The 27,789-nt window shown below is 36.7% G+C and overlaps 1 protein-coding gene across 6 annotated transcripts in view; it reads right to left on the bottom strand.

Annotated features, from left to right (window-relative positions):
• LOC124405487 (serine/threonine-protein kinase tricornered) overlaps positions 1-27,789 on the bottom strand; it is a 118,487-nt gene that overhangs the window by 18,210 nt on the left and 72,488 nt on the right. Inside the window, exon 1 of one of the 6 annotated variants that reach the window (XM_046880416.1) lies at positions 25,223-25,243. The exons of 4 other annotated variants lie outside the window; for them this stretch is intronic. The gene's annotated coding sequence lies outside the window, so the exon portion shown is untranslated. Of the gene's footprint in view, positions 1-16,898; positions 17,045-25,222; positions 25,244-27,789 lie in introns of those variants that run through there. One more of the 6 variants, XM_046880415.1, reaches the window with a different exon arrangement.

The raw sequence follows: 27,789 nt of genomic DNA, 5'->3' as shown, positions 1-27,789 counted from the left end.
TTTGGATATATTATGCGATCATTTGCAATGGCACGTGAGTGAAGATTCATCGAACTGTAAACTAAGTTCGTGCGTTGATAAAACAGAACGTATTTATAAACGTACATATGTATATGTATATATGGTTTATATATATAGCGGGTAAGTGCAGCGGTGTATAAATTTTAATTAGGTGCTTGAAACGTCGAACCTTCGATATAAATGACAGCTGAAGAGATTACCCAGACATCATTTGTACGCATACGTATAGACTATATGTATATGCATCGTCAAGAGTAAATAACTCGTTCGTAGCTGCATAATAACGATTGTAAAAGTCGACGACAAAACATCGGACGCATGCTGCACGCTGCATGACGATATACTGCTAAATCGTCATCAATGACTCGTTGTTGTGTCTTTTTTTCCGACGACGTAGTTTCAACGTTTCAAATTCTGAATTTGATAAACTAACAAATCACGCCTAAAGATGCATCGAAGGAATTTAAAAAAAAAAAAAAAAAAGTTTTAAAGATTTTTTTTAAATCCTTTATACCTCTGCATCGTTTTCGTCTACCAATATGTTAGTAGTCGTCATAAATTTAAGGTTCAGTTGTCTACCGTCAACCCATTGACCGAGATGGTTAATCCAAAAGTAAGCTACCACGTGATTTATGAAAGACACGATTTTAATATACGTATTTATTTCAAATAGTCAAAATTGTACAGATCCTTCCAAGTTTTATATTACCTACGCATCTATAAGTAAGACTGGAATGTGAATGAAGCAAAAAACGGGAGCTAAAACGATCCCGTGCACACGAGTGCGCGTGAGTTAGAAACCGTGTGAAAGTGAAACCTAAGCACCGATTCAATATTTGCATAAGTCAATTGTAAGCTGTCGAAGGCTGAACCAACGATAAGCTGCTCCGCGTCTGTACGTACGTAACAAAGTCTGCAGCATCCGGATGAAAACAGACTGTTTCATCGTAAATTGTAAGCCATCGAGTGATAATCGAACTCCGATGAGAAGTAGGTACTTTCATTAGTATAATTAGGTCGCCACTTGTTGGTACGTAAAAATAAAGAGAGAAGAAAAGAAAAAAAACAACAAAAGAATGGGAAGCTAAGTGAAAATATGAATTGAAATCAGAAGACAAAAAATACAAAAAGTCACAGCACTCGATCAATCATCGTAATTGTTTTTCAAAACTGTTCTATCTCCTCATCGCTAACGGCAATGATTCATTTCCCACATATACATGTATGTGAACTCGATCGATCTAATTTTATCAATTCGAACGAAGGACAAATATAGAGGATTATAATTATAATCTTGCAGTTTGGGCTTTGTTTAGCATATGTTTATGCATATTTCATCTGGGCAGTGACCGTCTAACTCTTTAATATTTAATAATGATAAACATCGTAGGATCAACAGCTGAGAGAATACGAATTAATTTACTCAAAGAGCACGCCATTATGCTATAAAGGATGGTTTATTGACATGACATACATTATGAGACTCGTTAATCAGCGCAGATGTTGAATAACATCAAATCATATGTATGCCTATGCCAACGCCACGTATATAAAGTAGGTATATCGATAGGTCGTTACAAAGATTAAGCAAAATAGTTGAAAATGAAATAAAATGAAATGAAAGAGTCGATGTATGGGGTGGAGGTGAAAAGTTGAAATGGTCAATATTTCGAATGGCCGATATATCGAAATTTCAAACATTCGAAAATAAAATAACGAAACATGAATTGTTCGAAAGTTTTCATTATTTTATTTTTGCATGTTTCAAATTTTGATGTATCGGCCATTCGAAATATTGACCATTTCAACTTTTCACCCCCATCCGACATATGCATAACATATTTTAACTACCTGAACGTATAATGGATTATATATATATATATACTATATGGTCCACGCTGCGTAGAGAGAGAGAGAAAGAGAGAGAAAAACATTGATGCAATATCGTTACACTGCGCGTAGTACATATTCTACTTACCACATAGGTAGCATATGCGTATACGGGAATCAACTTCGTCACGGAAGTGACTAGTTCAACGTTTGACGTGTAAACGACACTTTACGAGCTCAGCTTCACACTTCGCATATTTGCAAACGTTCGTTTAATCATACACGTATAAGGTATAACTCTTTATGTGTCGGCGTATAAAAGTCAAATGCCACTGCTGTATGGAATACGTATAAGAATACGACTTATATGTATACGACTTTTGTTTCTCGGTAATTAGTGGCTTAGAAATATAAACGTTACAATATCTCTATACACATTTCTGCTCTGCTAGGATATAAAGAAGAAGAAAGAAATAACGGGGAGGGAGGGAAGAAGGGAGGGAGAGAGAGAGAGAAAGACACTGTAAATAGATTAATAAATAAACCAGTTAGAATCGCTTCAAATCCGGTTAAAATAAAGGCTAATTAAAGCCGTGCAAAAGAGCGCTAGACCATTAAATACGTTACCATACAGACAGACTCAGAGGCGAGAGAATTAATTGTTTAGAAAGAATCTCTGCAAGACGGTATTATAAATATTAAATACGAATGCTCAATAGCGTGTCTGTAGAAATCTGGCGGAATGAAACGAAATGAAATGAAATGAAGTGAAGTGAAGTGAAGTGAAGATAAGGCAAGGCAAAGCAAGGTAGCTTTATAGCTTCGAAGAGAATCGAGATTGAAGTACAGTAATCTCGGCAAGCTGTATATATAAATATATATATATATACGTGTGTGTGTGTATTTAATTATATATATAGAGTGTCGCTCTTGATTTTTAGTGTTGTCAAGTTTTATCTCACGCTGTATAATATAATTATATTATATAATATATAATCGCGTCGTCATTTATCCCATCTGTGTATATACATATAAATTTGCAAAACGCAAAACTTACGAGGCACAAGGCTCCACGGAAAAAAGTGTAACGTAGATTTGACAACTTCCGTGATGAATACATGGACGATAAACTTTTTCAAGTAAAATCTAGATTAATTGTGGTAGATCTACCTAAGCATATCGTTAATTAAACTATATTACTTGTGTAACTCTTTATTATCGAATTTATAAATCTTGCCACAATTTCTGTGAATTTAACTCGAAACAAGTGCTGTTCATGATCCATTCACCAGAAGAGATATAAAAATGTAAAATATTTTACTTTCCTTGTGTGCTATGGGGGTGCAATTTTGACGGTGTTAAACGGTTCGTTAGAACTGTAGGCAGGTAAAAGATAAATTCAAAGATAGAGATTGAAGCTGCCCGTCAGTCCAACCGTAGAAAGACCATAAAAGAACATGATCCATGTTCTCAGTCATTAAAACCGCATCGCGCGACTCGTACCTGAACCTGTAATATTTCCAGAGATATCGTTATAAGAGGAGAAGGAGAAGGAGAAGGAGAAGGAGAAGGAGAAGGAGAAGGAGAAGGAGGAGGAGGAGGGCAAGAAGGCACGAATAGCAGGCCCGTCAAAGAGACACGATACTCCTAGCCGTTGCAGCTTTCGTCTCGGCTAGGTTGGTGCTGATGGTGATGCAAGCAAGAGCTGCAATTTGAGAGAGGCACTCGACTTTGTCTGCGGCATTAACATAAGTGGATCTCAGAGTCGCGGAACGTTTGCTAAACCGTTAGAACTGCAGCAGCACGTGCGGATAGCGATGAGTTTTAAAAAACGAGGTGGTAGGTAAGGTATAAGTTGCACTCGTGGTTAAATCGTCTGCTCGGTATGATATTTTATTCTAGCATTATAAAATCTCTAATTGTACAACGTTTCAGACCGAAATGAGTCAGCGGTGTCGAGTGGGGAAAGGAAAACACCCGGAATCAAGAGCTGAAAAGTCATTTCAACACGATATTAAATTAACAAAACGACTGAATAATCAATAAACAAAAATGTAGAGACCAGAAAAATTCTAACACTATAGTATATTCGTTTAATTATACGAGGCCGAAGTTAGTAACCTTAAGGTATCGAAACGTTGAAACAAAAATTCCTGTCTTGTATCTTTATAATAACTAAAGAAGTTGAATTTACAAAACCTAAGTCTGTTGATGTTTTGTTAACGGTTTACTAAATTTCAGGTAATCCTAAAGTTGCAAAATAACGATATTTTCCAAATATGCAACATTACAATAACGTTGCAAACTTCAGCCTTGATTTACTCGTGCACTCTCTCTAACCCACTTTTATCATTGCTGTCATTCATTGTATTACAACACACATGATAATAAAAAAAATGTCCAATCAATTCAATCAATTTCTAAAAAAAATTCAGCTTACGTCCGATCTTCCATAATCATTTCTCTACTCTGTATAAGCATTTTTTAACCTGACGTTGAAAGAGATTCAATATAGACGCAATTGCAAGGTTCACTGCGTGACTGAAATGTCACTGAATAGATATATATAAAATCGGGATCGTTATACGCTTCCACTCGATTTGTTGTCTGAGAAGGGGGATAGTCGATACGTCAGCGTGACATAGGAAAGATGGGTGGTGGGGTTAAACTCCGAGACACGTAACCCAGTAACCAGGGCATAATATTCAAATTGGTGATGGATGGATAAGTAAATTTTTAGATATAGTATACCCAGGTGTATGATACTTGAACGATATGAAATAAGTCACATTGTACCGACGAAGCATAGCTTCAGGCGAGCAGCATCTCGTTCAACTTTTCAACGTAAGTTATTAACAATAAGATTGTGGGTAAGAGAGACGCCAAAGATGTAATTAATGTTTCATCTATATATTACAACAAGCCCCCAATCACAACAAATTTAACACATGTAATACGCATCGTAATGGATGTCGTGTTAGTTTCAACGAAATATGAAAAATTATGAGAGTAGTGAAAAGAGGGTAGCTTAAAAATTGATCGAGGATCTAATCTATACCCCCTTCGCGAGCCGTTTTGATCTGCTATTGTAGATGAAAGTGAAGAAGAGGTTTCATTCATACAGTTTCAAATTACATATGTTTCATTCTTTGTTCGTTGCTGGTATTTACGATAGAATGCACCACCGACAAAAGTTTAAAAGAAAAAAAAAATAAATAAAGAAAGAGAAGACAAATGATCTAACGCAGTTCACTGTAAGGAATCTGACAAATTCTGATCATCTAATAATAATAATAATAAATAATGATAATAATAATCGAATAGTAAATATTATACAAATTTGACGATTCGACGTTGTTCTCGAGGCAAATCGAAGCAAAGTAAATCAAAAAATCAAAGTAAAACAAGCGCCGCGCCTCGTCCAGACAGGCGACAAGAAGGAAGATAGACGTCGTCGTAGCGCGATGGTCAATGAACTTGTAATAGTAATTACGTTACACCGATCATCCTCCTTGTCTCCCAGCAGAGCTTGAGTCAGAGGCATACCTACCCACCTTGCTACTTATACGATATAGAAATCCGGCATGTGTGTGAAAACTCGTGTTAGAAATACACAACACACGTTATACAAAACACGCGACAGGCATGGCGCCGGGTCGAAGGAAGATTATCTGGACAGGATAAGATATAGGATATATACGACGATGATATGCCTTCGTCTTATCCATTCCACACACGTTATGTGTACTCCTTATACGTACGTTATAGCTACTAGTGTGATTTTTGTTCTAATGCAAGAGCTTGCATTTGCGAAACGAACGACGTACCTAGTATTTGTCACATGTGTTTTCGCAAATTTCAAAATCGTCCGCGGCACGTCAAGACCAATACGAAAAGGTTTGCAAATTCCGGTGGAGATAGCCTAGTAGGTTCGATTATTTTCTGCAAGGTTTCAGCCGCGTGACTATCGAATGTTTGCGCAAAGCTGCGTGTATACGTATATATATAGGTTGTACGTGTATAGCTGAGAAAAAAGAAGAGAGAAGAGTAGAGAATTTCAAGGAACGAAACCTGCCGATATTGGATTACAGATGAATGACAGTGAGTGGTGTTGATGCCAAAGAGACATAAAGGAAGGTAAAAGGAAGAATGGAGGAAGATGAGAACGCAAATATCTCGTTTCGAGCTAAAAGATATATATCAAATTAAAGTTCGTAGCGTTAATGTAACTGAAAATTCCGTTACTCCCCAACATCTTTATAGATTTAACCCTTACGCTGCACACCGAAACATTAAAAATAATTTGATTCGATCCAAGATAAATATTGAAATACCGCAGAAATCGTTAATCAATTCTTTTTCCAAAATTACACTCACTCAAATAAATACTTTTTTTCGTCGCACATTATCTCCATATTTTTTCCCCTTAATATCTGTGTCTTGAAAGTTACTCGGTCATTGTTCAGCTCAAAATATTAAAACTTCAATGAGTTATAATTTTTTAAGTAGAATGATCCATTTTCCCATTTTTTTTTCAACTTGTTTGAGTCGATATCTTCGTTTCTATGCAATCATTTCTGACGTGGGGTCTCCAGCGACCCCGGTGTGACACCAGTGCCCACAATAAACATGAGATATGCAATATAAGAATTAAAATAATTACTATCCGAAATCCAATAATCTTATCAACATTTTGAAAACTTAATCCCTTCAAAGTCATTAATAATACGACTCTAAAATTGTAAATTATTAATTTTTTTTTTTTATCACGCTAGCTTCGAACCTCTTCTAAGAAAGTTGATACTATACAGAGCTTTTCAAAAATACCCAGCACATCTCTGGGAACAACCGACAATTACATCAGTGCAAACCGCATTATTGCATCCAGTTACTGAAAAGTTGCGTTACAATTAACGATAATACCTCGAACATTTCACGATCTCGACGCAGTGTCACAGTGAACACACAATTATTCCTCCCGTTGTGGATATAATTCTCATGTATGAGTTTTCGCAAGATTATTAATAACACCAAGAAAGTACCATCGCATAATTATGTCACACATATAACATTACATGACGCCGTGCGATAACTGGTAAAAATGAAAAGGTGACGTCAACCTTTTGATAAATCAAAAACGCCTCGTCGTCCTAATTCTTGGCATAGTTCCACCCCCACCACCACCACCACTACCACCCTAAAATGTCACAACCTACCCCAAACAATTTAGGAGACTTGATATCCCATCTCTATCTCTATACTACGATTAAATGATTATATATGTGTGTATATATTATATATGTACATATCGCTGTAGCAATGAAATCACACGTTCGTTTATTGACCCGTTATACACACACATATGCAGCCACGAGAAGCAGTGGGTCAAATGTGTATATATATGTAGATGTATATGTATACGTATAACAAGACTGCATAATGCACGAACGATAGGTAGTGGATTATACCTATAGATATGCAGTATATATGTATATGCGATTTATACGGATACTACAAGTTGCTACGATTCCGTTTATAGAGAAATTCCGTACACAAGCCCCGAGAGACATGTTCAAGTGATGAATTTTCATTAGCACGTGAACATTCGTTTATCCAAGAATTCATCAAGTTCCATTATGTACCAACGCAATTCATTTATTATTAGTTTGTAAATTCTTCATATATAACAAGTTATGTTAATATATAAGAACAGAAACAGTCGCAATCACGGAGAATAACATCAATGATGATTAACAATAAAAAAAAAAAAAGGGCGGGAAAAAAAGTTAGATAAATCATACGAAGCGTAGTTCCAGCACAGCGATGAGTATCATCGTGGCTGTATAGATGAAAATTTATAAAATAGTTTTGCAGAGAAATCCGAGGAGGCAACGTCCAGAGAAACGGTGATCAATCATCACGAGCAGCGAGTACCTAGCACGTAGCCTTACAGTTCTGAACGCATCGCCGATTCAAAACTCGATTATATATATATATATATATATAGATAGATATAACGTTCTCTCAATCTATAAGTGTATAATGTATATATACACCTACGATTTACACGTATGTATGTATGTATGTATGTATGTATGTATGTATGTATGTATGTATGTATACATAATAGATATAAGCAAAGGTGGTCAGTCGCGTCTACAGGTCGTAAAGACTGCGGAGGGCGCCGACGCGGCGTTTTCGCCGCTCGATTGATGATCGGTAAAATCAATAACCAAAGCTGCTCCGGAAGCTCGTTTCAATCGCTCGTACATACAGATATTATATTTTTACAGCTCGCGCCGTCTGTCAATTGCAGATGAATTTTTCGAACCGTAATAAAATAATTAAAAAAAAAAAAAAAAAAAAAAACGCGGAAACAAAAATATATCTTTGCAGAGGTCATACAGTAAAACGAGTGTACAATATCAAAATTAAAAAAAAAAAAACGTGAAAATCAAATTCGTATATATATGTGTAAGACATTCATACAGAATTTGGAAATTTCGTAAAGTCTGTTCAAAGAAACCGTCAAAATCGAAAATTACAAAAAGTTAAAAGTCATAGAATCGTCAGAATGAATGTGAAAATTTTGTGACGATTGAGATATAGGTACTTAGTACCTATAACTTTGACATTTTTCATTTTCGCCGTTCTATATATACATCCGAAAACTCTACATCGCAATATACATATTTTATAGCACTCTGGAAAATTCGATATTGTGACCATTCTACTTTTTCACCCCTACCCAAATAACTCAGATCCAACTCCGCGCCTCATTCCCACCCCAAGCCTCCTTTCAATTGATATAATCCGAGCCAATCAGCGATATTCTTTCCACAATAAACACGATATTCCATACATAATACCAACGTATAAACATATAATAACGATTCACCAAATTGAGGGTCGAAATCATCACCGCAGCAACTTGCGGTTGTATCCAACGTAACTGAAGGTGATCTGATATCGATACGTGACCGAGCGAAGAAGTTGAGGGGAGGAAATGCGTTCGCGGCCTGATTTCCATTAGCTATTTTGAGATCGTGGAAACCGCAAATTGCTCCTAGATACAAGGAGCCGTAAGCTTGCAACGGCAACGGCAGCAGCAGAAGCAGCAGAAGCAGCTGCGGCAGCTCCTGTTTAATAGTTATGTACCCTGGCAGGTACGTACGTATATATATATATATATATATATATATATATATATATATATATATATACATATACACTATGTATAGTAAACGTATGTGTGTTTGCCTACGATGCCGAGGGTGATGGTGATGGTGGTTCGGTAGAAGCTGGTACCGTAATACGCGTTTCAACACAATTTCAAAATTGACCTTTAACACGAAACCGAACAGAATTTCACGGAATGATAAAAAGTTGCGTGGCTCGAGACTTTTCAGAAGCTGTCTGTTTCTTCATGAAAAATAAAGAAAAGAAAAGAAAGAAATATGGCCGATATATCCCGCTTATTTTTTTATTTATACTCATACTTTCTGACTTTTATACGGTGCAATCGCTAGATACGGAAGATGAAGAGAAACAAAAAACAAAAAAAACATAAAAAAAAAAAAAACGACAACTGATTTCGGTTAAACTGTACAAGAAGCGTGAAGGCATTAATCGAGACGAATTCCAGCGATGGCGTGAAGCTGTAATGATATATAATAATACAACACGTGCCATGCAGGAGGAATGGTAACTTATTTATTTATTTTTTCCCCTCCCTCTTTCGCGACAAGTGGGATGGAAAATAAACACGCGAGCATTACCAGGTAGCCATAATACCGTAGACGACGAATGACGAACGAGTCTAGTCAAAGATTTTGGCTCTCGCCCAAGTGAGGAAGGGAGAAGAAAATAAAGAAAGAATTAAAAAAGAAAAATTTCAAACAGTTTCGATACACTTCTCAAGCGAAATCGCCATTTTGCAATCGTCCAATACTCGAAAGCTACGGTTAAAACTCATTTTTCACCGTGTTAATTGTATCTTTTTTTTTTGTTTTTTTTTGGTATAGTCTCTAAATTAAATTACATACCGCGAACAAAACTAAGCTGTAAAATTATTTTTGAATAACAAGTTTAATTTATATTCCGGATGAAAATATCAATAAAGAGACGGACTATATATGCTGTACTTGTAAGTGTTCACTGTCGTTTTGATAAATTCCATCTACACCGTAAATTAAACGATGTATATTTCAATTCGAAGCAATTTCCCGAGTCATATCTCTGATTTCCGTATCAAAAATCGTCTGCAATAACAAAAAAAAATTAAAAAAATTAAAAAAAAAAAAGAATTGAATACCCTGTAATCCGTCTGCGCGAAGTATGAGGTAAGGGAAAAAGCACGTGCCATGGTTGTGCGTGACTTGCGAAGAGTTGCAAGGAGGCGCAAACGCGATTGAGTGTAACGAAAGTTGAAAGAAGAATCCTCCCCCCCCCCCCGACCCCCTTATCGTCCTCGCTCCAATATTCCATATCGAACCTAATAACATAGAATTACAGGTTCGTGCGTCTTGAGGAAGGAAAGAGGTTCTCCACTCGCCGTATAGCGGGTTATTGACCCAAACGAAATATCTAAACGCGTTCTACTATATCGCACCGACGGTGCTGCTGCTGTTGGTGATGGTGATGGTGATGGTGATGGTGATGGTGATGGTCTGATCGCAATGGTTGGCCGTCTCTGGATATGATTATTTCGATGCTGATTTCTACGTAGCGATCAATAGCAAGCGAAAAATTGCAAAAGATAATGAAGACCTAGCTTGAGTATGGATTTGAAGAAATTTTCTACAAAAATTTTGGAAAACAACAAATTGCATGCTACCTATAATAATATATATATATAATATATATGTATATAGGTGTACAAACGAATCCTTGAAACGTCCAGACTTCTTATTTTTTTTTTTTTATGGAAAGAAGAGAGATTTATGTTCGTCGATGGTTTTTGGTCAGTTTAAGCAAACTTTAATTTACGTTACGGTAAGAAAGGCGAACGAGCGAACACGAACGATGGTTGATCGTGATTTTAAACTTTAAAGCAAGCTCAGGATACACCAAGGTCGTTAATACAAAAGCGAACATTCGTCGTTTTGTGTATTCGTACCTGAGTCGAATGTTAAGATCAAACGTGAAGAGCTGCTTGAATAAAATGGAAACGTGAATGGAATTGTAATGGATGTTACATACCTTTCCCGATTTTTGGAAAACGAATACATAAACAATAAATGAAAAATCAAAAATGCAGCAATGCAACTTGAATATCGGGAAATTAGAATTTACGCGTATATCATGACGGACCATATTTTATACTGTGAATCTATGATACGTGCGTGATAAATAAATTATTCAAATCGTAGCTCGCGGAATTGAAGAGAAAAAAGACAAATCAAAATTATAAGGAAAGGTCCTTCGAGCAGGAAAACGAACAACCCGACTATACCAGAATCGTTACTGTATATCATCTATTCAACGCACGAAATTCTTCTCGACAAATATATTACTGCTGATCGTTAGATGTTACAGGTACAAAGTAAAAAATCTTCTTGTTACACGTTACAAAGCCTCGTCAATTTTCAAAATCGACAAATTTTTCATTTTTCTAATTATGATAAAAGGATAAATTATATCTATACACACAGTAGCACACAGAGTAAAAACTGATCAATCATTGTCAGAAATACAATTGGGATTTTGGGAAGATATTTCATCAATTTGGTTAATTTTTCTCAATTAAATTTACCTTAGTGATGGATTTAAAAAATATCGATAAACTATAAATAACGATCTATGAAAACCTTCACCCTTTTTGCTGCATTATTTCGATACATAATAGTACAGATTGCTTCCGCTATTCGTCAAAATACATAGAATAACGTCAACCACACTATACGTCAATTAGTAATTATCATAAATTTTCTTCCATTCTTACCGCGTGACAAGACGACGAGCCTAAACGAAACGAATCGAATCTCTGACGTAATTTGCACGAGTTTTTAAAGGTGTCTATAATACTAAAGTATACCTGCAATGAATACAAAGCGACACAAGAGCGCGTGCGTGTTTGTACAACGATTAAAATTTATCGCCAATACGTATACACGTATATACAATATACATATATACATATATATTCAACGGATAAAATACGACGAGGTGACATTGTCTACATACCATATACCTATACCTACGTCTCAGGAAGGTGATTACGACATTTCCCGTGCCCCGGAAATAAGACATAAAGTCCGTCTGCGCTGCAATAGGTACTAGAGGAGTATAAGGTACGAGATAAGGAAAGGCGTGCAGCATTTCAAAGACAAGGTAAGTATGTGAACCATGTATACATACAGCGCAGCAGCTAACCTTGGACCAAATTGATATTTTCATGCCGAACGGCAATGGACTTGACCCTGACAAAATTGAAAAAGAGTTTTTCTCGATCAGTCAAACTCTATGCATGCATGCATGCATGCATGTGTGTGTGTGTGTGTGTGTGTGTGTGTAGTTATGCATATATAATATATTTATATATACACACACACACGCAGACACGCATGGATAATTGTACATCAAGTTTCGAAAGAAGTTTATTTATTTGTACACCAAGCACCAAGCACCAAGCAGCATGCAGCATGCAGCAGCAGCAGTAGCTTATACATATATGTAGTCTCGTGTGCCCCCCGGTGCAGATTAAACCAAAGTAGTGGGATGCTCTAAAAAGATGCCAACAAGAGATACCTCCTAGCTTGCACAGCTCAATAGATATGCACAGCCTGCAGCTCAGAAACAGTTTTATTTAGCCTTCGAAAGTTGCTGCCGCATCGCTTGCCAGCGTTCAAGTTCATCATGCATGCATGCAGCGGTTTCTTTTTCTTTTTCTACCTTCCTCTTTGCTTCGTTTATATTATTTTTCATTCCCTTTTATTTAATTTTCCTTTTTGTTCGCGGTCTCAAGGAATTCGACGAGTCCAGCGCCGATGATTAACGATCTCCAATTAAATAAATAGTCGAACTCCGTGATTCAACGTGCGACAATTGCCAGCGGTTAATAAGGTTTATCGACGATCTGTCCTAATCGAGTTACCCACACGAAAAAGAAGCTATACATATATATATATATATATATATATATATATATATATATATATATATATATATATATAGCAACAACAGGCGAAACGACATCGCATCCTCGAATGTTAATAGAATTATAAGGAATCGACGTTGTTGTTGACGCGGCAATTATTTCCAATGTGTTTTCTTTTCTTTTTTGCTTATATCATTTTTATAATGAAATTATCATAGTTATTCGCTAATGCTATTATACCATAGCGGCGAAAACAGATAAAAAAAAAAAAGAAAAGAAAAGCCCATGTCGCGAAATTCGATTAATCGTCAACGAACGAAAACCCACAGCAGTAATCCTTGTGTAGCGGAATCACGAGTCAAATGCAATAAATTGTAAACAAATCCTCTGTACGATAATTTTGATCAAAAGATAAAATGAATGAATGTAACCAAACAATAAAATCGTATTTTTCAAATTTACTTCAAAATTGATTTCTTCGTATAATACGTTTGATATAAAGTAAAAAAATATTAAATATCGCACAAGAGAGAAATTATTCAAAAAAAAAAAAAAAAAAAAAAAAGAAACCTAATATAAAATGGCGTATAAATAATGAACAACTGCTTATATATACACTTATTCAGAATTCTAAACCATAATTACATATAATATCTGATAATTTTATACGTATTCGGTTGCATACAGGTTACAAAATATTTACGAGAACGCATGCAGATCATAATGATCAATTATTGTGTATATATGGTATATACTAAAAAAGATATTTAGCCAGAGATAATCACGGTCGTCACCACCCGAGGTCAAAGGTGTCGCGAAAGCTTCCGTGACGACGTCAAACATTATCGATGTTTTCCTCATGCCTTTTACACCACTGATCTAGGAATATGGTTGTATAGTATTTGCATCTCGTAAGATACGCAATAAAAATAAGAACAACGTTTAGTCGTATTTAAGTCGCATGATAATAAAATAATTTTACAAACAACCGATACGTGAATACAAAAAAATAGTGCACGCATGTAGTACATAACATACTATTGCGTATTGCTTTGATTGAAAAAAAAAAAATTGGCTGCTCTCTCATGCCGAGATATCGATCGCATATTTTCTTATTATTCATTTTTATTTTCCTAATCGCGTGAATAAATCCAACAACTTATACAGCAGCAGCTGCAGCAATATGGCAGTGAGGAATTGAGATCGGTTATCCATGCTGCAGCAGGTCGAGCGATAACGGTACAAAGCGTGTAACCATACGAGGCCTAAGTCGTCTACAATATTTTCATCGTTAGAGAAAAAAGCAACGTCGCGAGTAAACGAAAGTGGAAATTTTCTTAAGATTAGATTTCAAGAAGTTTGACCGCCACATACGAGACTTTGCTCCGATTTGCATGCCTACACGTATATTACACATATACCTACATAACATGGCAGTGACTTGAGTACGTCAACGAAATAACCAAGCTTAAAAAAAACGGCTGACACGTGTACACATAAAATCACGGAACATATAATTATGATACCAAATTAGAAGAAGAAGAAGAAGAAGAAGAAGAAGAAGAAGAAGAAGAAAAGTCTTGATTTTATCTCACTGTTTCAATGTATGGATAATAGAAAGCTGTTGAATGAAAAAAAAAACGAGTTTTACACTGAGGACTACAATCATCGATGACAATTAATCGACAGCTTAATGTTTGTGATAATTGTTATCAGCGGTATAGATAGAAAAGCGTCTCAAGTTTCTTTTTTCCTCCTCAGCAAACGCGGTGAATCACTGCTCTTGGATTAAAATTGGAATATGTAGGACTCAAAGTCAGGCAGTGAAAAGCTTTGGTTGAGACTAGAAGGCGACTATCCAGACAGAGCGTGCATAGACGTTGGCTGTGGCTTTGAATGATTAAGAAGACTTGGTGGACGTATTTATGGGACAATATACTTTATATAATAATAATAATAAAAAAAAGAAAATAACAACAAAGCCGCGTATTTTCCACGACTGATAACAAGCTTTGATCGATAATCAAACGAACCATTTTAATTTTTTTTTTCCCATTTATCAATCCTCTTCGACGCAGTTTTATCCCGATTAAACCGGAAGCCGTGCTGCGTTTCCGCACACGATCCGCATCGTCGTATCCCTGAACGCGTCTAATACTCGTCTCCGAGAAGGTGAATAAAAAATGACGCGGCATCCGCCAGACTTTCTGGATTCGATGCACGTGTCGGATGATGATCCATCCCTCTCTGCATGGAGTTGACTCACCGATGTTATAACCGTTATCGGCAATGTTTATTTAGCTGCAGTCGAGTCTCTTATCAGGCATACCGTGCCATTAAACTCGTTTCCATCCAACCTGCACCTGCTTCTATTCACTGAGCATCCCGCTACTCGATCGAGCAAATCGAAAATTTGTTTCCATTCAATGTAATGTTGTTGATCGACAAACTTTCCCATTAAATTTCATTCGATTAGGAAAATTAAATTTCTCTACAATCTTTGTAATAAATTTTATCCTCAAACTGGTAAAGATTCGCAAAGAAGTGAACAATGAGTAAAGACTGACCAATAATAACGATTAATATCTTCGTCATCCTGTATTGGTTTTATCTCCGTAGAAAAACTGACGTGTTAGTAAAAAAATTTCTCAACTGACACAGATAAGATTTACACGAAGACGGTAAAAGAAAAAGCGTCAATTCAAATGAGTAAAACGAAGATTGCGAAATTTCGTGAGTAATCTCTTTTCCTTTTTTTCTTCTACACGTCAATGAATCTGTGTTTGTACAGCTTTACTACTCCTACTATATATATGTATATACATAGGAATTTGTAAGGCATGATTGGCGAAACCGCAATATCGTATGGAGAGGGGGAAAAATTAAAGCGATCAATAACAATTAAAGAAACGATGAGAAGACGAGGTCGAGCCTGGGGTGGAAGTTTATTCGGGCTAAGGGTAGGTGTGCATATTGGCTAAAAGAAACCCTGACAAAGACAATCCAGTCAGTTAGTCACACACATGCTATACGCGCTGTTTCGTAGTGCCTCTCTATCTCTCTCTGTTTCTTTCTCTAAAATACTCAAGCTCTGACTCACTCGTCGCAATGATCCACGCTGTTGCTGCTGCTGCTGCGAGAAAGATAGAAAGAGCCGGAACCGCAGATAGAGAAAGATAGAATTAAAGAGAGAAAAAAGGAGATGGAAACAATGGGAAAAGGTAACGACCAAAGAGAGAGAGAGGGAGGGAGGGACGGAGAACCGTACCTAAAAAAAGGTCGGCTATGTATTAGGTATGGGGCATTCCGTAGTGATTTGACCTACGTTCGATTCTTCATGCTGGTATAAATTTCGACGTTCAGGATTACCGACAGGCAGATTATTCATTTCAAGCTACGTCTTTATTAAGATCCGATCAATTCGCAGGTGAGTGCAAAAATGTAATTACACCCTACTATCAATTTCTGAAGATACCAGAAATAAAATTGACTATTCGCAGGTATAATTTCAGAGTAAAATTTTACTCTTTTAGCGAAGCTTTACGAGAAGCTAATTATTATAAGCCTTCGAAGGTAAATGAATATCCTATTTCCAAAGCTCCATAAATCAAAGCGAGAAATGACCCATACATTATACACATTATCTATGATACGTGATTAAATACGTCCTATACATAGTGAGTTAAGGTGTCGATCGTTTTATAAACCACGCCATGTTCTGTGATACGAATTACAATTAATTCCTAGACATTACAATACGTGACGTAACATGAGTCAAATCTCGTTAAATAAATTGCGTTGAATATATACGTATAATATATGAATATATATTACAGTCGGGAAAGATCCGATGTAAAATTGATCGAATAAGACAAACGGTGAACAAAGATCGATTCGCATATATATATAAAGAACATGATCGAAGAATCCTTAAGACTAAAAAACGTACCTTGTTTATCAAAGATGGAATAGCTTGAGGAGCAGGAAGCAAGGATGCATAGCGAACTCGACGAAAAAAAAGAAGAATACGAAGAAGAAGAAGAAGAACGGTAGAGAACTGATCGCGTGACGAAGTCGCAGGCAATTAAGAGCGAGCTGGACGTTAAGTTTGTCGGTCCATGAAGCTGAACGTCAACGGAATCAGCATCAGCGGTTCCCGATGCAGCGACGACTATTCATCGAGTCACTCTACTTGCGGGATACTTTCGAATCCCAGGGACCAGACGGAGACCGAGTATTGCTGCAGGCGTGCTCTGATCCGCGTAGCTATATGCGTATACCTACATATATATGTATATGTATTCACGGAGTAAAAGAGGCAAAGGTGTTGCCTGTGAGTGTGTGCACCACTCCTCAAAGAGTTTTACAGAACCACCGAGCCAGAAACTCGCAAGCTCAAAAACTAACTCACTCACTAACTAACTATCACACTCACTCACGCACTCACTCACTCGAAATCGTGCGAAATAATCATTGTACATAGTGGCTCACGGATTTGCCGAAGAGACACTGTGCGGAAGAAGAATTCGAAGTGAATCTAAACGAGAGACGAAGCGAACACCGCGACAAATGCCGCCTGCCAGAGTCGGAGACACCGCTTTTAACCAGTTTGTCAATACGGTTTGATATTATTATAGACAATCGCTGGTCGCGATTAAGTCGTCGTTGCGCAAGCAAAACTCAACGGGGGGGGGGGGGGGGGGAGAAGATGTTTCGGAGGGAAATGAGCAGTTTGAGAAAATTGAAAATCGGAAGCGTACAATCGTCGTCGTCGGAGACAAGCAATCAAACCGTACATACATTCGCTATATCTCGGTCAAGTTAAAGATAAATACCTTATATATACACAAATATATAGATATAAATATATATGCATGTATGTATATATATACACATATAATCCAATAAGATTCGTTCCTCAAACCGTCGCTAAATGAATTGTTATCATTGAATCAGCACGAGGTATGTATTAATAATTCACCCACGCAGCATTCGATTTCAAAGATTAGCAGAATTATTATCGTCGGCAGTAGAGTGATGATAATTTCATCGAAACAATGTCTCTTTATTGCATCAAAAAATATTATATTCATTCGTCGAACAACAATAGACGACGATTAAAAACTGACCGTTAACTCAATCTCACAAATAAATGCATCTACGAAACAAGGGGGGGAGGGGGGGGGGGGGGAACCACCAACAACAACCAAGAAAAAAATAAAAAACCCCGAAATCTTCAATAAACCTCTGTTAATCTTGCAGGTGAGAGATGAAGGAAAGCACGCGTCGACCGTATAAACGACCCTTACAATTAGCCGCGTCCAAGGGACGGACGCACAGTAGTTAAAAGTGCAACGGCGGCAACCGGACGACGACGCGACTCTGAACGCTGGCCGAAACCGTCTGAGTCGAACGCGGCGCTACTACTGAAGCTACGCCGTCCCCACTCCTCGTCGTCTCCAGGCTATACTCTCATGGAACTTCAGCTTCGGTGTGTTTCGTTGGTCGTTTGTTTCGTTACGTCGCCGACCGTCGAGAGTCGGAGACGCGACCGGGGACGACCGTCCCGTTTCCCGCCGCACCGACCGCCGACCGCTAAAGCAGCATCGGACCTCGGATGAAGTGGCATTTACAGCTACCTAGCAGCGAAGCTCAGCGTCCAGAGCTGGGACTCGCTCGGTTCAAACGCTGCGTGCGCGATGAGCCGAGGCTTTGTCAGTCAGTCAAGTCAGCCTCGTGACAACGACGACTTTCTTTTCCCGACTGGCCGGTGCGGCGTAAAGAGGGCGTCTCGTCGTGATTCATTTTTTTTTTTTTTTTTATTACTCTTGAGCAACGATTTTGCAACAAGGTATATCTAATATCGAGAAATATTAGCTCGCGAAATTTTAGAAATATTATAATATAATATATCGTTTCAGCCCTCAAATTTTAACGGTTTAACCTTTCGTTCCACCTTTTTACTTGAGATTTTAGATGGCGTTGCGCAAAGTCCACTCACAATCAGTTTAATTGAACAACTGTACTCTCCGGCTGGACACCGACTAGCGTAAAAACAACATTTACCTAATTTCTGCTAATTAAAATATAAATTATACAAAGCAGTGAATTATAGTTTGATGATTTTTGTTTTTTTTTGTTTTTGGTGCAAAATTCAAATACAAATCCTTGAATATTTTACCGACGAATTATATACACTCACCTTGCTACAGCTCATATGTATTTCTTTTTACCACGTCTATTTGGTGTAATAATTTAACGAATGCTATGCAAGTTAGACGTCTTTGGTTGTTTTAAAAAATTATATTCTAATGTTCCACCTCTGTGAGGGTAAAATTGTGTAACAGAAATTAGTAATTAGAAGATCATATTATCAATCTGACGATTTGATATTTTAGTTTTCTGTACGCTTTACCTTTTCGCATTTTTATATTCTATGAAACAGCGTTTATTTTTTTGTTTTCTTTTCTATTAATTCGGTACTTGGACCCATTCATTTTCTAATCTTTCTAAATTCTCTCCTCCGGTCCCTCGGATTTAAATTTTCAAACTTCATTGAAAACGTGTAATTCTGAACTAATTGATACGTGATCGAAGAGAAGAATTTTTGTCAGTCGAAGAGAGCGTGCAGACGAAGAAGAATAGCAAGACGAGGTCGCAGCTGAACCTAGACGTTCCCGAACCCGTTCGCGCGTTCTAATTTTAGCGAGGTACCGGAGTGTGTTCAAATCTGTAACCCGCACTAGCGAAATTTTCTATTACGTCAAAATCCGGTCGCACATCACATTATACTGGGTGTTAGGTATTTAACGATCATTCTCTGCCGTTGAAGCTTGCGTCAATCATCCCGCCTATCCGCAATACGTATGACCCGTAGTAAAATGACAATTCCGGCGCTACATAGGTACAGCAGAGCAGATTCGCTCGATCACGTTCCCGAGAATTTCCTTCCGCGGTATGCGGACAAGTATGCGTGTATATACATGTATGTGTAAGGTAATGAAGGTATATTTATATCACGAGTTCACCACGGATCCGCACGACGTAATTTATCGGCGGGTAATTCTACAAGAAATATAAATTACCAGAGATTTTAAAAGCTTCGTGCCTGCATATAAGGGCGGTTCTTAAAAAGGCAATTTTTGAATTTCAAATATTTCACCCCCGAAATCGGCTTTAGATAATTCAAAAACGATTCCCTAATATTTTCAGATTTCTTATCTCAACTCTACCTTTTCATCAAGGGAACGGTAAATCTATTCAACGTATTTAGATGAAAATTGATATTTAAGAGTTTTTCTGGATCGCTGAATACGAATCTGGACTAGAAATTTTTTAAATCCAAAATGACAGATCCAATATGTCGGACAAACATCCCAAAAGTCACTTAATATTGTCATATTGGATCCGCTATTTTGAATTTCAAAATTTCGAGTCCATATTCGTATTCAGCGACCCAAGAAACCCCCATACATCAAATTTCATCTAAATCCGTTAGGTAGATTTACTGTTCTCTTGAAAAGGGTTAAATGGAATCCACCCTCTTTGGGACACTGGTTAGAGTTGAGATGACAATGTGAAAAAAAAAATGAGAAATTATTTTAGAATTATTTGGAGCCGATTTAAAATCCAAATGATTTACAATCGGTACATATGAATACACGTACATGTGCATAACACGATCTAATGTAAATATATATCGGCACGCAGTCGCGTGCAGCTTTGAATAAGGATTTGTTTTCCCCTGAAGTAATTACCCCCCACTTTTCGCCCGTCTTACACGGTACTGATCGCATTATTGTGTTTCGATAATTTAATTTGCTACACCGTCTGTCTGCCGTTGTTGCTGTTGACGATAAGACCTATACGTACAGCTGATAGGCGTACCTAGTATACGATATAATAAAACACGACACGGTCTAACGGAACTTGACGTTCCAAGAGATCAGATATAAATAAGGGTAAATTAACGTGGCTGAAGGAAAAGAAAGAAGCTGCGGATCGCCCGTCGAGATGATGATGATGATTACATTTACCAAAATTGATAAACAAGTTTTACCCACATTTTTTACTACCGTCGCGTCGTATACGTTGATGAACGATTCTGCTCTAGCGGCTCATCAATTTCATTTATGATTAATGAATTTAGGATCGATCATCTACAATAACACGATATTTTCAAATTGCGTAAAACAAGCTGGAACAATATTTTCTCTCTTCTCTACAGTTACGTGCAAAGAAAAATTTACCAAATTTACCAAAAATCGTGGAAAAAAGTGTTTCACAAATTCGAACAAATTTACGTACGCAGTTCCATTTGATTATTATTGTTCGTTATCAAAGTCACTGCTCCGTAGCTGATTCCTGCAAATGTGCACATGCACCTTATAACAACATGACTGCATATATATATATATACCCCTGCGGTGGCTGCCTCGCTGCCGCCTTATCTTTTTCACTGTTCATTTTGATCGCGTGCTGAGCTGACAATGAGATACATACACACTCCATATAAGTGGCGACACACATGCCTCTACTTGCCTAGCCTGTACCTTATGCATACAATTTCGTGCCAGAGATCAGATAAATCCCAGGTTATCTACTGCACGGAAAAAGAAGCAAAAAAAAAAGCTGCATAAATTATGCTCGTCTCGAATGTTTCCAAATTGGATTATCAGTATAACAAAGACTCGTTTGAGTGACATTGAATTACCGAGGAAACTATTTTCCTGTAAAATCAGGAAGGTTTCTCTTAGTATTGTAAATGTAATTATTCGAATTACAAATTGTCGACGTAATAGAATGAATAATTTACGCCTTTTCCATTACTATTATAACTTCTTTGAAACAAAACTATAAGGAAACACCTCAGAAGTGGCACTAAAACTGCGTATTACAAGGTGATAAAATTTCAACCAATTAGATGCTTATTGTATATCATATCGCGTAACAGCATCGTGCGGGGTCTTAGCTTATAATTAAACGGCATCTCTAATACATAAACATGCCAACTTTCCCGACAGCACCAACAGCCGCCGTTATTCTTAATCGTCGTTCGACCACATCCTCAAAACTTGAACTAAACCACGATAGAATTGCCTCAAGTAGGCCAGATCAACTAATCAGTCTCTGCGTTGCAGAATAATATGCGTTTTTTATGCATCACCAAGTGTCAGAAAGTTGCATTTAAGTAATTACAAATTTCTCTAATAATCACGCCGAATCATCCGCTCTGTATCTATTATACCGTAATATTAAATAATCTTTATAGTTCTTCTATAGAATAGTTCTTCCATTTACTTTATAAATAATATCTCTATAAATAATAATTTGTCATTATCTTTTTTTTTTTTTTTGTTTTGTTGTTTTTAATTGTATTTCGTAATCAAACTACCTTCTCTTCCAACACTACAATATAACAATAAAATAATTGATATAAATATTTTTAATATTTGTTTCCCCAAGTAGAAATAAAACGTATATCTACATCAACAAAGACATATCGCATGATGTTTTCTAAAACGTGACACGATTTTTCGATTAGCACTAGCAAATACGTATAGATACCAATCGACAACACCGTACATACATATATATGCATACAGACGTGATTCTACATCACCGACGACGACGACGACGACGACTATAGACGGAGAAATGCGTATCACGATTATAAGTAATTTAACGGGTGGTTCCCTTTTTTTCGTATCACGTTCGATTCCTGCCTTAGTTTGATAGAGTATAAGAGAGAATATTGATTGCGCGGAGTCAGCTGGTATAGCAAACGTGCAGGCAGCTTGCTGCTGGCATCAACCCTACCGCATTCTAACCTACATTACATCGACACACACGCACACACACTCCTTCGAACACCCCCGCCTCCATTTTCTCCTCATTCTCTCTCCCTCGTCCTCGTCCTCCTCCTCCTTCTCCTTCTCCTCGGTACTCGTCGCACGGCAAGTCTATATCAATATGTATCACGAACACACCTTTGCGCAACGTTAGGTATAGGTAGTAATACGGTATTATATTGTACGGGTACGAAAATAAGAGTCTGAATTATATATGTACCCACATACTGCCGCCGATCAACGAATCAAAACCAACCAACCAACCAACGAACGATCAATTCCTTTCAAATCCTTTCCCTTTGCAAATAAATTATATATATATATATATACGTATATATAAACCATAGATATACCAAGACTTGTACACGTATGATAATTTTGCATACATCGGACGGTTAATTTTCACGGATAATTGTTTACCGGCGCAATAATTTTGTGAATCTGTGAACTCAGATTTTTCTTTCTTGTTTTCATTATCTTGAACCGACGTTCGGCTGAACTCGAACCGTGATTTTTCAATTCAAATAAAATAATGCAGAGAAAAAAATGTCTTGTTTATTTTTTCTTTATTTTTAAAGAATTTTTTTTCGTGCATTTCTTTTCTCAACGATTTCAGCAATTTTTAGAATTAAACCGGAGGTTTAATCAGGTCACTGGGCTGTTAAAATAAGGTTGATAGGGGAGGAGGAGGAGAAGCGTGACAACAAAGTTATATGTATATGGCTTATGTGTTACATAGAATGTCTATAAATACATATATGTGTATCAAAGAAAGTCTACGCGAGGAGCATCTCATTAATTCCATCGCACGCATGCCGGAGGGAGGTTATATTAATAAATGAAGAGTGGTGGTATACGGCACGCCAAAGTTGGCAAAAAAATAGAAGAGCCAAAAATAAAAAATATTCCACACCTTCGTCAACGAATAACGAGTAAATTAAAGCAGAATTTCTTCATTCGCTATAATCTGTTATAGGTATAAGGTATGTATGTATATATATAGGTATGTATACGTACGAGTAGGTACGTCTATAAAAATATCTTGGCTAATTAATTAGTCTGAAAATTTATATACCAACACGTTCAAGTTAATGGTGTCTGTTCTATTCGAGTAACAGTGAAATTTCAAGAAACGTAAGACCGTGGAGGAGTTGAAACATTTCGAACGTTATCGGTGCTTGAAAAGTGATTAAGAAAGAAAAAAGAAATTAATACGCATGGTAAAGAAAAACGATACAGTGAACCGATGACGAATCGCGCGCGAGAGAGAGAAGAGAAGAGGATTGTTAAATATTGCTATTATTATTGTTATAATTAGGATAAATAACGTACGAAGTGAAAAATACAGAAGAGAAAAAAAAAAAGAAGACAAGTAAAGAAGTATTTTTATTAACGTGAGATTGAAATAATATTTATCTCATCAACTTTCTGCCCGTTCGGGTCAAGTACGTTGTTCCTCTTTTCCTTTTATTGTTTTTTTCTTCTCTTCTTTTTTTTGAACTCTTATTCTCTCGTTGATGTAGATCGAACAGATACAGCATATCTGTACAACTATTTTGTACCTACACGTAGGTACGTAGCCACTTAGTCAAAATTATGCCGAGGCTATGAATAACGAAGGCGCGCCATGACGGAGTAGCAGTTAATTACCCAAAATTAAGATATCGCGTTATATGTTATATAAAATCATGTTCCATTACATTAAAACAGTCGTCGAGCTGCATCGCAGCCGTTTCAATGATAATTCTCAAATCTTCGATTTATTCGGTAAATCGTAAAAACGAAGATTATCTTCAAAAAGATTCTTCGTCCGAGAATTTCAGTGATAATTTTTTCTTTTCTTTTTTTTCAATAAATAAACAAACTAAACCAATATATTCGGATTTACGGCATCAAAGAATTCACTGTGAAGTTTGAAAAATGACGCTGACGAGTGTAAAATGAAAAAAAAAAGAATGAAAGAAAAGGAAAATCTTGGCAAAATTCTATGGATCTCGACACGTAATGTACGGCAAATAAGGCGTGCAATGAGCCAACGCGAAAGCGACGTAACCGAGTTGAATTCAAACACCTTGGTTGAACAGCTCTCACCATCAAAGTTAGGTAAGAGAGTAAAAGGAAGGCCGGTTTTCTTGCTTCAACAGCTGTACCTACTTATTCTAAACCACGGGATAAATTGCAGTACCTGCAGCATGTATATATATGTATATATAAACGCGACAGAGTATATATCATTATATATAAAGAAAGTGGCATTTTCTTTGTCGCAAAACCAATCACGTCGATATAACACCGAAATTTAATACATCAAAAATCATTTAGATAGAAAGTGTGCAGACGTCCGGAAGTAGCATTTTTATAATAATTATAATAGTCATTATTATTTGTATCGTACTTTTTGATTCGAGTTATATATAATTACCTCAGCATTTAATACAGGGTGCAAGAAAATGCGGTAAACCGTATCATCGAACTTCCATTGTTGATTGAAAAAATATACTGACCTGTAACAGAGAAGAAGAAAAAAACTGATTAGATTAGATGCAATTTGACATTAAAAATTAGTTGTACTACAATCGGAATCAAGATGTGTTTTACATTATAGTGAAGAAATGGAAAAAAAATTCGTGAAATCCGTACAAAAAGTTCCAATCATAAACCTGTAGAAAAAAAGATTGGGGGGGGGGGGGGGGGGAGGGGAGGGGAAGAGAAAAATTGACGAAACTAGAAATTGTCAAAAATTCGTTTAAGCAGCTGACTAGCCTGGGCCGATACCTGGATGAGTGTGAGTTCGTCTTCTTGGAAAGAATGAGGGAAAAACATGACAGACAAGAATGTAGGATCACGAGGAGAGAACGAAGGTATCACATCACGGTTCGTCTACCACGCGGTACTTTGGCTTATATAAACGGGGTGAGAAAAGAAAGAGTTTAGAGAATCGAGGGTCAATTACAGTTATCCTCAATATAAGGAGATCCGCCTGGTGCATGCAGTCAACGGAGCAAGAAGAAGAAGAAGAAGAAGATGATGAAGAAGAAGGAGAGATGGAGAGAGAGAGAGAGAGATATAAAAAAAAAGAGAATGAACTCGAGTAAGAGGCACAGGTGTAACATATACACGTAGCTGTACATCGCATCACTGACCCGCTTACGTCACGTGTGTATAACGCCTTATTGTATGTACACACATCCAGCAACTGGGTTTCTCGAATTGAATTCGAATGGAATTCCGGCGGGTGCGAGCGAATTACCTACGAGTATAGTACCTACAACATTACATACGCACATCGCAAACTCATTGTTTTACCTTATTTCCCACCGTTAATGATGAGGAATACCTGATAGCAAAGCAACGGTTTACATTTACACCATGCCTTAATGTGTTACAACGCATCGCTAACGGCATTTTTTTCCTTACCGCATTTAAAGCACGCTGCATACCTACTAGTTACTGCACGTGCACATTCATAGCTTTGACAGGAAGTGCAAATATCTCATCATTGATTGTCTGGTACAGCAAGAGATAAGCGCTGGGCATGAGGAAATATTTTTTTTTAAATTTTTTATCTATTTTTCATTTTATATTTTATGGCTAATATATTGTTACTAGCGCAGCGATTTGTCGAAAAATCCGAGGAGAAATAATTGATGTGTCGATGATAGGTTTTCCGAATTATGATTCACCTGAATTAATGCATTAACGAGAATTAATTGAAATATTAAAAATTAACTGAAATAATGCGAATTAACTGAGAAATAACCGAATTGTGGAAAATTAAGTCAAGTTGATTTGATTCGTGCCAGAATTATTTTTTAGCAGAGAAAAGTAAATTCAATTGACATGAAAAAATAAAAATGAAATTTAATTAAAGAAAATTCATTTAAATCATCAGAAAATGGAAAAGAATGAATTGAAATTCTACTTGAGATAGAGTCAATTGTCGATAAAACTGAACTGCATTTTTCTTTTTTCAAAAAATTTAAAAACTTTCGACTGCCAACTCCAGTTGTTAGATTTAGCTAATCAAATTAATTGATTTTAATTAATTCAACTCGAAAAACTATTGCTTCGCTCAAATCTCGAGAAGTTGTTCTCCTCAGGGAAAAGTCAAACCACGATAGTTAGTTATCATAATTAAGTGCTCTTGCAATGCTATTTAGGTGACATACTGGAAATAATCGATCTCAACATTGTTCCAAAGAAAAGATGAAAAAAATATTCAATTCATGTTACACCTTGGTCCAGCTTTTGAGCTTCAGCAAAAACTTTCTTGTCAGATTATGTGCACAAGTCAGCAAGATCGATTCTTTTTAAGACAAGGCAAAAAGTGTCTGTCGCGAAAATTGCAACATAGAGAAATAAAAAAAAAAAAAAAAATAATAAACTGAGGCTGATTGTAAGAAGAACAAAACAAGAATCTGGATCATTACACAGCGAGGTCAGCAAGTATAATAAGAAGGGAAAAAAAAAAAAATCCCACTTACACAATAACTTTGTGGACGCGTAATAAGTGATTATCGTAAATTATACGCGTAGGTATATGTTATACATAACAATTGTGCGATATTCTCGTAGCGATGAAATACAGGTATGTAATAACTTTTGCTTGTATTATATACTTAATTTGTTTTTCCCACTCGCTTTAATAATGTATTCCATGATACCTGTCAGTTACACATATATCAATACCTCCAGTATAATATGTCAATGGATCTTTTCACCTGACGCAAATCGTTTCAAAGACAATTATTAACTGTATATACCATTGTCGCAGGTTGCTTGCAAACGATCAACAACAAAAACATGTGCGATCTAACCAATTGAGAGCAGTGTTCAGACAAAGCTGATTTACCGAAACCAGATTCCAACACCTAATCCCACAAATCAGTCCAAATTTAAGCTTGAAAATCGCGTTTGAGCGTCGAGCACGTGATTTAGGTATAATAAAAATAATAGAAACTGTTGCAACGAATGTAAAAATATTAAAAA

The sequence above is a fragment of the Diprion similis genome, chromosome 4 (assembly GCF_021155765.1).
Source record: "Diprion similis isolate iyDipSimi1 chromosome 4, iyDipSimi1.1, whole genome shotgun sequence".
Taxonomy (NCBI): domain Eukaryota; kingdom Metazoa; phylum Arthropoda; class Insecta; order Hymenoptera; family Diprionidae; genus Diprion; species Diprion similis.
Note: the sequence above shows the minus strand (reverse complement) of the source record. Positions and strands in the feature narration are given on the sequence as shown.